Genomic DNA, 15,204 nt, shown 5'->3' with positions numbered 1-15,204 from the left:
TACTGTATCCCTGTATGTACACAGTATTAATTACTCAGAAATAGAAGAAATTAAAAATTAAGCACTTGGACAAACTAAATGAACCATATATTCTGTCTCAGATGACAGTAATAGCAAGAAAAAAAACCACAAAAAACAACAACAACAACAAAATCTTCCTGAAAACCTGTGCAAAACAAAAGGCAAATGCCAATTCTCAAGATTAAAAAGAATGCCTTTGCATGACATTCCTGAAGAAAAAAGCCAGTGTTGGACATGTTCAAAGCATCATCATAATAGCAACTAACAGAGTAGATCAGTGTTCTCTAATCAAAAAATAAGCTATACTAAATTCCCAGCATCCATATTAGACTTCAGTCAGTACCTAATTCATATAGAAACCTATGGCAAAATTATAATTAGTATCAGCTGATACCAAAAAGGTCTGTAAAGTGACAGAAGCACAAGTCACAACTTTCTTCTCCAATCACCTCTGAAAACATTAGCAGTGTTCATACATGAAGAAAACTCAAAGAAGATTCTTTCCCTAAGAGACAGATTAAGTCAGCTCAAGTTCATTGCTATAATGAAAAATGATGAAAACAATGAGGAAGCAGGGAATATACAGGAACAGCTTAAAACAGTCATGGAGGAATTAGGACAAAACACCACTGCAGTCTCTGAAAAGAAATGAAAATAACACTATTACAGCACACAAGAAAAGAAAACCCTTTAAACAAAACAACAGAGGAACTCTCATTAGGTCTCCAAAGAGGAACCGGAGCAGATATAGAAGTTAGAGACAGAGAAATAAACACTAAATGTGAAGCAATGAAAAAAATTTAAAGAAAACCAGAATGGGACAATCATTTTAAGAGGTAAGACACAGTAAAATGTACAAACATTCTTAGAGAAGCTAATGAATATTTTTAATAGCACTCAATAGCAGCTTTGTTAAGCCTGGCATGTGAAGCCTTCATTACAGAGTAGTCTTCTGTACGTACCATGTTCAGGAAAATGCGACACCACTTTCAGTCAAAATACAACATATACAACATGTGGATAATGCCAGCAATAGTGTGATATTAGAATACAATTCAGTCCAGTTAGGAAAAAAAGCAGTGGCTTTCACTTTGTGGTCATATCTTTTTTCCAGGGAGGAAAAATGTTCTCCCTAAACATGAAAAGTCAAAAAGACACCGTGAAATCTCTTTGAGACTTCACGTGGCATCTGGAAAGACAGGTGGAAAAGAGAAAAATGGCTGTTTTAAGAATCCATAAGGTATAAAGATCATGAGAAAAAAAATACACGCTACCATAAGCATCGCTTGTTCAGTGAGTGTGTGTTTGACAGAGATATCAGCTCATGAACAGAGACTGGAGACAGTGTGGAAAATAGAGATTAAAACAATGCCAAATGCTACAGATTCTCAGTGACCACTGGCCAAGGCCCCACGAAGAGCAACTTCACTGATAGTTGGACATTTCCATCAATACCCAACTGTTGCTAAAAATGGTAATTAAAAACCATGATCTTCCATGTTTCAATGATGCCCTGAATGACCACTCTGGTACCAAGCTTCATGTGAAATATTGCCAGACACAGGCCATATTAGTCCATGAGACTGTGTATATCTGCTTGGAGTTCCCCAGAAGGTGACTAGAAAGTGGTGATCATCCCTTACAACCTGGCTTTCTCCCCTCCCTTGCAGATTGCAATGTATCTGTGGAAAAGGAAAGATTGTGGCAGAAGCATGCTTTGTATTGTGATTGTGCCTCACATCTTGTCAGTGATCAAAAATTAAGAATATTTGTGGTTTTCTTTCATATCAACGAGTGTTAGGACCAGAGTAACAGGTGTATGATATGACTTCTTAGTGTATAACAACAAACTTCCACAGATTTCAAGTTTTAAAGTTTAGAAATCTTAGCTTATGTCAAACATTTCAAAATTCATGCCAAAGTTTGGAAACACATAGAATAGGAAACAAACAAACAAAATAAATAAAAAAAGGCACAAAGGATTGTGCAACTGCCCCTTTTTCATCAAAAAGTCCCTTCTTCAGACAGAATGCGTCAGGTCAATTTTCTGTGTCAAGCTATCCTTCTTAGTGGGAGGAAAAGGTTATTTCTGTCATTCAGTTCTCAATGTGACAAAATGCGCAAAGTCCCAAAAGAGAAAAAGGAGAGAAGAGACGGGGAATATGTGTTTTTGTTGACATTCTCAAAATACGGGGTAGCTGGGCAGTCAAAGACAGATGGCTTTCACCTAGCAGGTTAGTGATACAGCTGATGTGCTGTACCCTGGCTCACTTCACTGGGCTGTGTTATTTTCTGCTCAGGCTCAGGCAGAACAGATTTAGGCAGCGTCAGTGCGCTGGTGCCCATTGACACAGCGGGTCTCTAGATTAGGTGACAGGATAAGAATCAGACGGACACGCTGCTGAAAACATTACATGGAAAGAAAAGGTGCGCAGAAGGGAGGCTTAATGTTTTTTCAGTCTAGTTCGGAGATGATGGTGATGCTTTAACAGCATACTGAGCAATTGGTCTCATAAATGAAAGATAGAGTTCCCTAATGAAGCAGAAACCCACTGATTTTTCCCTTTTACTGCAAGTCTATTGATTTTTACCCTCTTCTGAACATTCTTAAACAACTATAATAAACAAAATAAACAAAAAACCAGAGATGACAACATATTGCCCGTTCATCCTATGATAATAATCTATTTTTCATTTGCACTTTCTGGTCCCACACTCCTAGTTTTATGAGAGACAACCTCAGTACAGCAGTAAGGTTATGCGTCTGACAGACCTCCTGAGTTTTTTTAGTTGCTTTTTTTTCCCCTTGGCTATTCTAATCTTTCTCTTTTGTTCATGCCTTTGCTATGGTTTTATTTACAATGGAGATAAGACTTCTAAGCACCTGTTATTATAACAGTGTGTTAGACACTCCACTCTTCAAGTAGGTAAATGAAGATGAGTTGATGATCTGACAAAAAAAGATTAGTGTCGCAATCCCAGCTCTATGGCAGATTGGCAAAGAGACAGTACTGAGGTGGAGATGGAAAGGTGTCAAATCCTATGTAACAGCATAGAACTCCTCCTGTCTCACTAGAGTAAAGAAGGAATGGTTTCCAGGGAGAGATATACTTCTTCCTGAGGCAATCTGCTGTGATTTCATTTTCTTCTTCTCTGAGTCAAAAGTAAAGGTTGTATGTATTTGCATACTATATTTTCTCTTTTTCTTTTTTTAATATTTATGTAGACTTTCCTTGCAACGTTGTTTTAAAAGTCATAGCTCCACTTCCAAATGAAGTTTACATCTTTTTTTCAACAAAGAGCAGGAGATCTTCTTATAAAGATAAATGATTTTCACAAGAAAAAGGCTAAAAGACAGGCCAGTCAGTAAAAATTCTTTCTGTGTTTGTACTCAAATTCTTTGCTCATATCTTAATTATATCCGGCATAGCACACAGTTTTTCTCCTACTGGTTTGTAAAGCAGACTTATAGTTAATTTATAAGCACTTCTAATTAGTAGAGACAAGCAAGCATTGAAAATCCCACATGATGAGGAAGTTTCCCTTTAAAAAACTGCAAATTCTCCAAGTTTGTCAAGAACATACTGCTCTAGCGTAAGCTAATTAAAAATCACAACCCACTTGAAAGTTGGGGATAAAAATAAAACAGTGACAAATGATAGAAATAAAACTGTGAGGTAACTAGTTCTCTGATTTTAGTCTCAGCTTAAAGCAGTCCAGATATTTCTGATGTATTGCAAAGGATCTGGAAAACGCTTGAGTCTTACCCCTGCTCTAGTTGGCCTTGGTGGAATTCCTCTCCATTGCCAGCTGCAGCACGTGGCTGGGCTGGACCCATCCTGAAGGCTGAACTGATTTCCACAAAGAAGGGGGCTGGAGGCCAGGGGCATATCCACCTGCTAAAAACTGCAAAACCATTGACTATGTAATCCCTTCTCCTCTGTGCATGTGGATGCCATAACCAGGTAGATGCCACCGACACTATCTGCAGGTGGGATTCATTAGTGAGGGAAGTCAAAGCTAGGTGTTAAAACAACTGTTTGTCTTGAAGTGAAGGCACCCCAACATTTATGCTGATGGCTAAAACACTAATCACCTCTAGCATGACTGAAGGAAGACTTTCTCAACAGTGTTGAATAGTTAGAAACGGTGCAAGAGGAGGTCAAGATGATGCTGAAAAGGCAAAATAAAATGACTGCTGTGAATATGAACAACATGGAGAGGAAGCAAGGGGCAGCAATAGCAGTGAGGGATCCTGAGCTACAATGGACAATGTTATTCCACCCGATTCAACTTGCAGAGGCTAAGACTCAAGGTGTCTCAAATTCTAAGGGTAGTTAATATGAAGTTCAAATAAGTATATTTATATCACACCATTCTTCAGTTTGCCTTTCTGTCTTTGTTTGAAACTCTTTGATGTCTTCATATTACATGTTCAGGTGGGATTCTTTTCCTTTACGAGAACAAATCTTTTAATGTTTGCATTTTTATGAATGGATGCTGAGCTTTTAACACTATCAACAACCTCTAGGAGATGGGACTTTTAGGAAACATTTGTGAAAATCTTACAAGAATTGACAGCCTTTAGACACAAAACACAACTTTAATTTTTACCTAACTTGTTACTATTTCACATTCCTTAGACATTTTCAATACTTTAGTGGCACCTAATGTTCTCAGTCTGACCAGTAGAAAGGCAATGTTAGTGTTTTAAATCCTCCATCTAATCCAAGAAAGAAATCCAATCTAGGATAGTTCTTTGCTTATATCCAAACTTTTGGCCCAGTTTGGGGGAACTATCAATGCATGTCAGAAGACAGAAGGAAAATGAGAATGCAGGAAATAGGAAGGAAGACAGAATTATGAGGATCATACCAAGAAGCAAAAGCATGTAGGAGGTAAAGAAAAAAACAACCAACAAACAACAAACCCACAACCCAAAGAAAACCAAAAACTGACAGATGATCAGGTTTGAGAGAACATTTATTTTTTGCATTCACATGATGATGTGATTAATACTTATATTTCCACATATAGGTCTGGAAGAATGCTCCACGTAAGCAGGGTGTTGGTTAGTTACTGGACTGTCTGCATGGAAATACAGACTTCCTTCTTAAAATTACCTACTGCTCATGTTAATTATTTTTAATGATGTCGCACTGTTGTCAGCATCATCGAAATTCTTCATCACAAAGGTAACAGTCAAACTTCAAATCTTGGACCATAATATCTTTCAAATACTTGAAATAATATGTGCAGCAGAAAAGGATAGCTATTTGCAGAACAAAATTTCTTTACTGAAAACTTGATGAAAGGATGACAGAAAAAGATCAAAAAATAACAGAAGCTTGTTGCAACTTTGCACAATACTTGGTTGATCTTTCAAAGTCTTTATATTTGGAAAGGTTTGTAATGCTAATTTTTAGATTTAATTTTTATTCTCCTTTTTTTTCCTTGCTTTTGTTTGAAATTTAGTTATATTTTTAGTTTGTCTGTATCTGATGTGGTGTTTTTGAAGAAAGTTAAAGTGAGGCCCTGGCAAAAATTCTCAGCTACCTTCCTCAGAAAAAGTTAAATATTTTGCGGGTTTACTTAACTTTTCCCTGGTTCTTGTAGGAACAAGAAAACTAGTGCGACTATAGCATAAAAAGTTTAGTTTTTCTTTTCAGAGTAGCATACTCTCTCTTTCAAGTTAGTATAAGATTGTAATAAAGTAAAGGCCTCTTTTCAAAATAAATGTATTTATACTTTTTACACTGAATCTGATAATAATACCAAAGTTCTTTGGAGACCTACTTCTAGTAAAGGAATAAAATCTCTGGGAAGTGTTTTCTTTCATTTTGATATCCAGCAGCTTTAAAGACCTGGCTATGGTTGGGGTTTAGGTGTTCATGTTAAGGGTAAGAAGAGGAGATGCCCTTTCCTCTAAACATTACTTGTCAAGCCAGTTGACTTCCCACACTGTGGGGCTACCACTGCTACAAAGTAGTTTCAGAGGTTTGGCCACTATATGAAACACCATTATAACAAACCCAAATGCACACTGGATGAATGTTTGCTCCTTCTGGATATTCTTGGCATAGACTTTGGCAGTTAGCTGCATCAAAACATCTAGTTTGGACAGAAATCAGTAAATAGTATGCTCATAAAGATCACATTCTATGGATCAACATGCATTAAAGAAAGAAATAAGAGGACAAAATGTTAAAAGTACACTTATAGTCAAAGCGCATAGAAAAATAGCAAAAAAAAAAAAAGGAGAGTTAGATTTGCACGGTCTTATTTCTGTGTAAGTACTTGCTACATAGTGCTAAACCCCCTTCAAAAGGTTTATTCTTGCTGTTGGGATTGTTATTCTCATGTTAGGGAACGAGTAGACACAGGTCATTCAGTGGACCACCTTAGGTCTATACTCCATCTAGACAGCTCTACCTGGTATTTCTTATTATTCATTTGCCTTTGAGACCCTGGCACCAACCCACAGTAAACAGAAGTTGAAGGACCTTAAATCTGGCTTACTGATCCCGGTGTTTGACTGGTCTCTGTCTCCTTCTCCTCAGACAAAGGAAGCCAAGGAAGCAGAGCTTCGCATCAGTCCATGCCGCCCTCTTGGTTGCTACTTTAAAACACTACTATTTCATTTATTCTAAAAAAATCAGAATATGGGACTAATCATAGAATCATAGAATCATAGAATGGTTAGGGTTGGAAGGGACCTTAAAGATCATCTAGTTCCAACCTCCCTGCCATGGGCAGAGAAATCCTCCACTGCACCAGGTTGCCCAAAGCCTCATCCAACCTGGCCTTGAACACTTCCAGGGATGGGGCATCCACAACTTCTCTGGGCAACCTGTTCCAGTGACTCACAACCCTCAATGTAAAAAATTTCTTCCTTATATCTAATGGAAATCTCCCCTCTTTCAGTTTAAATCTATTGCCCCTTGTCCTATCACTACACGCCCTTGTAAAAAGTCCCTCTCCAGCTTTCCTGTAGGCCCCCTTTAGGTACTGGAAAGCTGCTATAAGATCAACCCGAAGCCTTCTCTTCTCCAGGCTGAACAGCCCCAACTCTCTCAGCCTGTCAATTTTAATGCCTTAAATTTTCAGTGTAAGAGAAGCGTCTTGACTGCTGACCCATGCTTCACATATCTTCCAACTATATACTGCTTCTCTGTTAATATTTATGTATGTTAACTATTTGTCTTAATCTGGGTTTGTTTTTTTTTTTTTTTTTCCTTAGGCTAAATTAGAGAAGTTTTATTTTTTTCTGTATGAAAGAAAATAATAGTGACAAACAAAATGAAAAGTGAGACCTGAAGAAATTCACCATGCTTTACATCTGGAACTAACAGAACTTGCTGAGAGTTTTCAAGGCATGAGTTTTACTGATACCACTATTGAAATAATTTTCTTTATGAAATATTGGGTCATAGCGGAAAGTGTATGTGACATCACAACATCCAGGGTGTTTCTTTAATGTATGACAGTTGCCTTAGATTTTTCACAGATTCTTTATTTTCTGAGTGTAATAATGCTACCAGGTTGTAAAAATTGGCTTCTTTATTAAGCTCTTCAGAGTTTCATATGCAGGCAGTAAAATGTTTAATTTACGTTTGTGTGACAGGTAGCAGTTTTGTTGGTCTAAAAGGTGATTCAGCTAAACCAACATGAAAGACTGCACGGATATTCTCAATCATTTTAAACAAGACATATTTGGTTTCAAGTCACTTATTAAACAACCATATCAAAACTAAAAAAAGCCCACAACTGATTTAAACAGAAGTAAATCATTGGTACTGTCTTTGTATTAGTCACCCGTCTATATAAAAAATCACACTTTGTGGATGGAGTCTCAGAAGACTCCTATTTATACAATCAATCTGCACTAGTAAAGAAAGATGTCAAAAGGATCTCCTCTCTGATTTCAGAGCAGAAAAATGTTGTGGTGTAGCAAACTAACTGACCTTCGTCATAGCACATTCTTTATGCTGTTTTGGAAATCTAATCTTCTGAGATAGTCTTCTCAAGACTCTTATCCTTTGACCGTCGTCCTCCCTAGCACAAATTCGTGCAACTCGACTGAAACCAAGTTAAAGACTTTTTTTTCTTCCCTGAGAACTAATGCATGTATTGGGTTATGATACTTATTACAATGATCATCTTAAAATGGAAACGCTTTCATTGACACTACTCATTTTTAAAAGCCAGATGTAAAAATGTTTTTTACTTCCTTTCCTAAAATGAGGATGGGAAACTGATCATGTAAGCCTGAAGTCTTTATCTAACTGACTTACTAAACTAATTGCTCTATTTTTAATCTATGAAAATGTTTAAATTAAATCATTTTTAAGCAGTCTATTAAAAAAGAAAGTCAGATCTCATCCCACTATTTTAGTTCTTACTCTAAGAGGTTGTTCTCCCACCAAACGCGCAAAGCTCTTCTTAGTATAATTCACTACTAAAACCTCTACAATATTAAAAACAAAACACAGACTTCAATTTCTAAAGCATTTAAAGAGTTAGGGAAAATATCTAGTTAATTCATGTGATATTTCCTATGCAGAAAATAGATAGGGCTTTCACCACTAGCCTCGGGTGAAAGGAGACCTATCCCACAATTAATAAGTAAATGATTTTTGATAATAGTCAAAACTAAGAAATATGTTTCCTAGTTCAGCTAAATGATAGCGGTGCCTTTTGCAGTTGCTTGCCAACATTGCATAGCAGTCCTAAAGCTGTGCATCTCTGTCATCCATGGGGAAATCATAGCTGCAGCAGAAAAATAAATACATTTCCTCTTCTCCCTCCACTTTGGAGAACAAATCATGAGACAATGTGAGAAAAGCAGGAAGCAATACGTAACATGCCTCCTAGAGAAATGCAGCAAAGAAGCCCAAACTAAGCATCTCTGGATTTGCTGTGGTTGCTGTACTAGCAAAGAGGTGCTGATTGAGTGAATACAGCTACCTGTCTCTGCCATTTTAACGGCAAAACTTCTTACAGTTCAATTATCAGCAGCAGCTTTCCATAATATCACTGAGAAATAAATTACCAGTGTTCCTGCAAAACAGCTGCTTTTTCTGTAAACTGGCGGAAAGACTCTTTAATGAACATTTATGAGCCCGTCAGCTGGAGCGATCCCTTTCCCCCGAGCAGCATGGCTGCCGGGGCGGGCGCCCCGAGAGGCGTTCTACCTGAGTGCACTTTGCCAGATTGATGAGCCTCCTTCCGACAGCTGACTTTTTATGTAGAGAATTTGTTTGGCATGCGCAAGCTGCTTACATCAATATATTATTAAAAGGGGAGGAGGGAAGGGGCCGTGGACACTAACTTGTAGCTATGCTGCAGCTCTTCTAGCTGTGTTTGTGTATAAATGTGTCTTTTTATCTTCTATTTCTTCTTTCTTTTTTTCCCCCTAGAGAACCCAGTTACCCGTGCAGTGGCGTCTTTCCACTTCCTAAATATGCGTGTGTCTCTGCCCATTTGTTCCTCCCCGGTTGCCTCTCCCCTCTCGTTCTAAGCAGCCCTTTTTCCCCCTAAATTCTCAATGGTCCTTAGTACAAACATGCATAGAAAGGTTACTCAGCGGGTTTGCATAGTAAACACAAATGGATATTGTTCTTGACATCTTGTGAACTTGTCTCTCTCCCTTGTATCTTGAGAGAACATGGGACCTTCTGGGCCTGTACGAGCCTTGCTGCATTTTTAATGATAGTCCCTGAAATGCAGGGGAGCAAGATGTTGTCACCTCGGCATATTTTATCCCTGATCAAACATTAGTTGGCAGCTGTTCTAAACTTGTAACACTGTCTCATCTACGCCGGCTGCTGGCTTGGTGGCAAGAGTGCAAAATCTCACCCAGCTTCTTCTTTTTCACATCTCTCTCTTGCTCCTTTACCCATGCCTTGGAGCCCTGCTCTCCTCTTCAGCATCATGAAATCATTTCCAGCAAACTTCAGTATACAGAAGGGAGAGTTAGAACAGAGACCATCCACCTTATGGAGCAGTATTAACAAAATCAGGGTAAATATGTCAAGATATTAAAACATTTATAAATACCGAACGTATTTTCATACGCACAGATAGCAGCAGACATGAAGACATGTTCTATGTGTTACATATCAGGTTGTTGGGTTTTTTTCTTGACTGATTGGTTTGGTTTAAATGCTGTTATTTTTCTCTGTTTTTCTTTAGATTTCTTTTTAAGATCATAGTAGATGTTTCTGAGAGGGTATTCACTGCTAAGAAACCACCAACATGCAGGATTCTGACAGGTGTTTATAATCTTACATCAAAAAATAAATGCTTAAGCCATCACCACCACTGCAGACTGACTTAAAATTATTTTGATGGTTTTGAAAAAATGTGATTTCTGTTTTGCCTGTTTTTTTTGTCTTTTTCATTATCTGAGAACCTTCGTTATTAAGCTGGAGCCACATAATTGGGAAGTGTTGCTTGCTAATATTCGAGTGTCATTCAGCAATTCTACACTTCCAGGAAGAAGGTGAATGCTTTTTTAAATGGTATTTTTCAAGTCAATGTAAGAAGTAGGATTTATGAAAACAATCTTTAATCTTCTCATTACTACTCTAGATTTGAAAAAAGAGCATAAAATCTCCGAAATTCCAGTTAATATATCTGGTATTCACAAAGCGTTATATAACACAGCTTCTCCATTTGAAGCCCCTTTACTACATGATTATGTGTTTTTTTTTCTTGATCCCATCAAGCAACACTTGTTCTGTTGTCAGAGACCTTGCTTCGGTGTCAGCTTTGGAAATGCCCAAGTGACTTCTGAGTGTTACACCTACATCATCTACAACTTGATACTGAGGACCAGTGATTACAATTAGTAAATGTTTGGTTTAACAAGTTAACTGCAATTGTCTGTGCATATGGCTACTGGACATAAAGTCAGTTTTTATGCATTAACATTCAAGATAGTTACTGGAGACACCTTAAAGATCTTGATGCAATTATCGTCTTCTTTGTAACGATGTCAAGATGTTGTAGAAAAAGCATTTTCCTACATAGGCCAATGAAATGTTAGGCAAGTTTAGAAATCCAGAGAGTATATGCTGAGATTATGAATTGCTTTGGTCAAAATTTAAATTATTTTGAGTATTATGTTCTTTTCTCCTTACTGCATTGGGGGGAGGTGGGGGGAGATTTTGCAGTACTTGAAAAGGTAAAGAAGGGCAACAAGGCTAATCCAGGATTAAAGAAAATGAGCTCTGAGGACAGTCAGAGATATCTTTAAACCATATGGCCCAGAGGGAAGATATTTAAAGTGGGAATCTCTTGGAAGTGTACACACTGCCAACTCAGGTTATTTTTTGTCTGGATTTGTACACAGGCAAGACATATATAAATGCAAATAGGAAAAATGTAGTTAAGGGGATCACAAAAATGTAGTATGCCTGGGATCACAACTACTTCACTGTAAAATAAACTGAAGTACAATGCTCAAAAAAGGTGTTTGTTAAAGAAAGCCAGGCCAGAGTAATAAAAGCTTGTCAACCAACTAACTCTCTCTCTGACTTGTTTCTCAAATACTGTGAAATCATCATACTTTTATTTACAACATGACTGCAAATCATCTTGTGAGACACTGTTGACAGAAAGCTGATTTTCTTTCTGAAAGGACTGATGCTGTAATTCAGTTTCAAGTAACATCTAACTTGACTGAATTAGTAAATGCGTTATTAAAATATTGCCCCCCCCACTGTATTTTTGTTTTCTAACAAGCATTCACTATTTTGTCCATACTCTGTTTCATCTGTTCTCTCTTTCACTAAAACAATAACGTCAGCTTCAAGGAGACTTTGCATGAATGCTTTTTTTTTTTTTCCCAAGCTTTCGAAGTAAATATTGCCAGAGAAATGTCAATGAAAGTGCCATTTCTGAGTTTACAGCTGTGAAAGTTCTTTTCAGAGAAAGGGAATAAGAATCAGAGGAGACTGTGGGCAGAGCTCCTTTCACATGCTGTATGATTACTTGCAGTGGAGCAGCAAGAAGAGAAAAAGAAGCCTTCTCTATATAGTGTCAGGGAATAAAGGGAGTCTAAGATGAACTAACAGACTATTTTGTCACAGAATTTCTGAATAAAGTGAAGTCATGTGAATTTGAACAGTTAACAGATGGATTAGAGACCCAATTATCTGTGGTACTGTATATGAACACCAACAAAGTTACTGTGAAAGAGGCAGCCTGTGCCCTAGCAGATCTGCCTCAAGCCTGGCAAAATGGGCTGCTGGTCCTTATTTGAGCCCTGGGACACAAATGGTATAGTACTTGTTGCACTAGTGGTAATGCTGGTGATAATAAAACAAGCTTTTGAAAAGCTCTTCAAAAGACTGTGTTTCCCTTTGACTGACTGATCTCTTAGACTGGTTACAGCACAAGCATTTCGCAGAGAAGGTTTGAATTAGGTGAGGTTACAACCCAATTCAGTCAGATCTCATGCCTGCTCATCCATTTGACTCCTCAGGCGCCTGAGTGGCAGTCTGATGGGGGATCTGCAGCCTAAATTCCCAAGTTCATCAGCTTCTGCAGTTTGGCAAAGGGTTTCGCGTCCTGATATACTCAAAGACTTCCAGGACTGCCAAGCAGATTGCACTGGGGGTCTCAACACAGTCTCCCTCTTCTTAGTCACTAGTAGCTTTCCAAGTCATGTAAAACACTCTGCAATTCGATTCCAGGTTTGGAAGGACAGCTCTGCACATGAATAGTGGTGAAAGTCTATTCGTACATAGGAATCTGTTTTATATAAACCTGCCTAGAGGAAATTTCAGAAAAAAAAACACCAAACAAAACCACTTTGTTGAAAAACTACTGATATGTTCCACTTTAATATTTTGATACAATTAGGCACTTGAGGACAACTAATGAACATCTACATTTAAACAAGATTGGAAATTCAGGCTGGACTAGAAATGTAGGTGCTAAACAAAATGACAGACCTTTTAGCTACTTTTGGTTATAATTTAAGAGACTTCATGAAAATTATCTAGTATTTAGACAAGTAGTTGTTAAAAGTTTCACATGCACACATCCTCAGCTAGCTAATATCCTGTGAATGAACAAATCACATTTCCAGTGGAGAAGACTGAGATGCTGGACAGTTTTGTTACAAGGCTTTGGTAGTTCTAGAGGTCAGACAACCTCTGTACGTGTGAGAGCGATGCAGCTGATGGCTCGCCAGAGCAGGGGACGAAGTTCAGCAACCTGAGAACTCCCTTCCTTGATTGTGTCTTATCTGCCATTAAACGCTATGGTCCTTTTAAAAAATATACAGGCCCTTGTGCTGACCAAGGACAAGGGCATATTTCAGGGTTTTCTATTACCTCTTTTGCAAGGAAATCCAAAACCAGGCCACACAAAGGAAAACAGGCATAGGTTTTTGTAAACACTGCAAGTGAACAGTCACTTGATTAACAGAATGATTAACTTCTTATTTCTTCATACCTTCAAATCAAGGCTGTCTATTCTGCTGGAAACTGTGGGCTCAGTATGAGGCAGCTGTGTCAGATACAGCACTCTGCAATAAAAGCAGAGCAGACTGGAAAGACCAGTGGCTCTGGCTTCAAACTCAGTGAGTTTAAAGAGAAACAAGAGAAGCAGACGTAAGGGAGGCTTGAATGTTAGAAAGTTACACTGTAAATATTACAGACGAGTCAGATCTCACTAGCCACTGCAGGAAAATAAATTTGGCATTCAGAGTGTCTAAGAAAAGCTTGGCCCATCCCGGATTGACAGCTGAGGAGACTGAAGAGAAGTTAGGGGAGACTATCTCTTTAGAATGACATGATGGCTGACTCTGATAATTTGATGGCTACTCCCAGGTCTAGGAAACAAGGCAGCTGATCCAGATATATCGTAAAATGTGCAATACATAACACAACAAATCAAGATAAAAGCTTTCTCCAGTGGACAAAATGCTCAGGCTATCACTACACTGGTGTCAGGTTAAAGTGTGTGTCAAACATGAAACATTGTTCAATGTACACGTTGCAGCTGAGCAGACAAAAGTCTTTATCACAGCCTTCCTTTCCCTTCCTGTTTGTTACTGGTTCCGTAATATAAAAGCTCAGATATTTTTTCCACCCTGACCAGAAAACATCTGTAAATTCCAGACCACACCACAAGTCTCTCAGCTTGTTGCTTTATTCAAATAGGCTGGTTTTATGTGCCCACTCTTGATTGCTTTTTGGATCAATAAACTTTGAATTCTTTTCTCCTGATTGACACATCATCAACAGAGAGGTACTGTGTCTGACCATGACATCTATCTTTTCTCCACTCCTACTGCAAAATTGAAAACTTCGACAAGTAGAGCTGTGAATAAGGGAAAGGAAACTGGCTTTTTTGCTATATAAGGTCTTAGTCACCAGGCTCTGGCAGGCTTCTTCCCCAGCTGTGTTTTAAAGGTCTAAAGGACACCAGTTACCTTCACATCCTGCAAACAGTCTGGTCCTTCTGGTAGGATCAGTTTCCTACGATAGTACCTGCCCAAGAGAGTGTTTTGCCAAACCAAGACCATAGACATCTCTGGGGTGCCCAGCTGTGAGAACACAAGCACGAGAGCAGAAAAAAACAAAAAGTAAAACCCTTAAACCAATCTCGTCTGCAACATTTAGCCAGTATGTAGGAGTTGCAGGTGACAATCCTTCCTGATCCTTATTGAGGCAGTGATTTTGCCCTTGACAGACCCCTCTCCTTGCAGCACTGTGCCCTATAATGCAGACTTTCTTGCCCCAGCTCTTTCAATTCCTACAAGACATCTAAATATTCCATGGAAGAGAAGAATGAAAACAACACTAGGTACCAGCAGGTAGCATGCTTGCCTTGGTTCCTCTGAAGTTTTATGAGGTTTGAGTCTCAGCATTTCCTGCTGCTGCTGAGCATGGGCGACTCTTCTCCCAGCTTGCCAGCTTGTCCGAACCCAGTTTCTCACAGACCTTTCCCCACACATTGTACAGAAATGTAATGCATCTGCCCATGAACTCTGGACCATTAGGCAGCAGGACACATCAGTTAGGCACTGCACTGCTCCCACCTACCTTGTGTATGCCCTGTCTTGCACATTAAAATGGCCTCTGATAATGAGGTGCTTGTTAATGAGTGATACATCTTATCCCATGTTAATTTCTATCAGCATTATGTGTTTATAAAAAATGCAAG

This window comes from Tauraco erythrolophus, chromosome 3 (genome assembly GCF_009769465.1).
Source record: "Tauraco erythrolophus isolate bTauEry1 chromosome 3, bTauEry1.pri, whole genome shotgun sequence".
NCBI classification, from domain to species: domain Eukaryota; kingdom Metazoa; phylum Chordata; class Aves; order Musophagiformes; family Musophagidae; genus Tauraco; species Tauraco erythrolophus.
The sequence above is the reverse complement of the archived record's forward strand: the minus strand, read 5'-3'. Positions refer to the sequence as shown.